This window comes from Sitodiplosis mosellana, unplaced genomic scaffold, assembly GCF_009176505.1.
Source record: "Sitodiplosis mosellana isolate CC-2019 unplaced genomic scaffold, AAFC_SMos_1.0 Smas_scaffold_3908, whole genome shotgun sequence".
Classification (NCBI taxonomy): Eukaryota; Metazoa; Arthropoda; class Insecta; order Diptera; family Cecidomyiidae; genus Sitodiplosis; species Sitodiplosis mosellana.
In genome coordinates, this window is record NW_022599150.1 from 10,328 (window position 1) to 12,626 (window position 2,299).

The following is a 2,299-nucleotide window of genomic DNA, read 5'->3' on the forward strand; positions in this document are numbered from 1 at the left end:
CGAGAATGTTTCTTGTTTTTTCTGTTTCAGATAATATTTCAAAATTTGAAATTCTGAAGGCATCAAAAAAATCTTGCCTCCAACTAATGGTTTTGAACGTTTTTTGAGTAATAAATATTTTAGAAATTGTAGTTTGCTACCGATTCACCAATAATATTAAAAATTGGCTGCCTTGCATCCTAGCAACCATAAAAATTGGCGAAAATTGATGTTTTTTTCAGAACAGAATAAAGTGAAAAGTCGTTTACAAGGTGTATGGTTTTTGGGCTGTAACCGTGTAACAATGTGTGTGGATTGCATTAAATAAAGCGCCATCTATGTGATGATGCTTTTGTTCGTATAAGTCCATATGCATTCAATTTGAATGCTCAAAAACGTTCGAAACAATTAGACGGTGACAAAAATTTTTTTGGTGCCTTCAGAATTTCAAATTTTGAAATATTATCTGAAACAGAAAAAAATGGAGCCGCCTACGGACTATATGATTCCATGTGTTGTTCCTTTCTTCCTTAGTTATTCTATGTGTAATTTACTTGAATCGTCAACAAAACGCATGGAGTATTTCTCTGTTTTGCTTTATAAGGTGATTATAATACAAAATTTCGTTATAATTCTGAAACCTTATATTGTACGGATAAAGATTTTTATCCGTAACTGCGATCCTTATCCGAGTTGACCGTAGCACGAGCAATCTGTGCCTCCACTCACATTAAATTTGTATTATGAATGTTAAGGTGCGTGTAGTGCCCTTCAATGTAAAACCAATACAAGTGGAGGATGGCACACGGGGTTTACTTGTATTTTCACAAATAAACAAAATTAATTGTCCACGAACGGTTAATATTTCCAATATGTGGAAGTGATGACAGTGGCCCGTTATCATCAATACTAATGTCACCTAGCATGGAACAAATGGAAAAATACATGTTCCAGATGCGTAGATAGTGTAATTGACACCCAAATGATCCATTTCCGCTTTTGGTTTGGCATTTGTGACAGTGGGAGAGAAGCGCTAGGAGAAAGAATTTCGAAGATGAAGTTCACATTTTTCCCTAAAGTTGTAAAAAGGGAGTTCACATGTTCGATCACAGCTAAAAAACTAGAATAATTAAAATAGATTGGTTTAAATTTTTTATATTTTTTTATTCGAATTGGTCCTCCCCTTTCTTTTTCTTCTTTTACAGGACACAAAGAATCACTGTTTGCTTGTTTTTTTTTCTCTATCTGCTTCACATTGTACGGTAAAAAAATGACTGGATATTTTACAATTGTCTACAATTTGATGTCGAACACTCCCATATCAGATTGATAAAATGTTTCTCGTCTTAAATAGTATAATAGAAAAATCAATCTCATTCATCAATAAAAGCAGCTCTCCCACAAATTTAATATCGTGTTACGGTTCCTTTTGTTTAATTGTCGACTCTAGCTTTTTAGTTTAGTAGTTAAAAGGGATTTTTGGTGGCAAGTATGTGTATCCGGTGAATGTTTTTTCTGTGGTCGTGGTCGGAAGGAAACAGTTGGGGTAGTTTCCTAGGTAGCCTGGAATTGACAAAGAACATGAATGAGACAATGTAATAGAGTCAAGAGTAACCCAAGAGAAACGACCAATATGTTTATACGCTGTCTATCCGCCGAAAATACACTACAATATATATTCACGCTTATTGGACGCCCAATTGAATATATATTCTAGTGTATATTCGGTGTATTCTTCAGCGTGAAACATATTGAATCAATGAATGCATTCATGGCCATCAGAGGGCGCCTGAATATTTTTCAATATGTTTCACGCTGAAGAATACGCCGAAAATACACTAGAATATATATTGAATTCGGCGTCCAATAAGGGTGAATATATATTGTAGTGTATTTTCGGCGGATAGACAGCGTATAAACATATTGGCCGTTTCTCTTGGGAATTGTCAACAGAGCGCATATTATAATTGGTTCTGCTAATGTGTTGTTGTGTCTTTATTTCAATTCGTTACTGTTTTATTTCAGTTAAAAACCTATAACATACCTGGTGGGCATTGGGGCTGCGGTGTTGGTCGTGGAGTGGTCGTTTGTGGATAGCAATTTGGATATTGGCCAATTAGACCTAAAACATTGAGAAAAGAAGGCCGTTGGTTATTATATCATCACAGTTAAAGTCTACTTCTATTAAACTTGTCTAAAATTGTTTCACTTTTTTATGCAGAGACGAAGAGTCACACTGAGCCTATAAGTAGCGCAATGCAACACGAACGGAGGACGAACAGTTCACAAGTTTCAAATAAAAATGAGTTTACCACTGTAC

General features: G+C 35.1%; 1 long non-coding RNA gene across 1 annotated transcript; it reads right to left on the bottom strand.

Annotated features, from left to right (window-relative positions):
• Positions 1 to 1,122: 1,122 nt before the first annotated feature.
• Positions 1,123 to 2,293, bottom strand: LOC129571990 (uncharacterized). The gene is made up of 2 exons (XR_008688375.1): positions 2,024 to 2,293; positions 1,123 to 1,542 (listed from the first exon to the last, which is right to left on the bottom strand). It is a non-coding gene; the product is annotated as an uncharacterized LOC129571990 (long non-coding RNA).
• Positions 2,294 to 2,299: the final 6 nt, after the last annotated feature.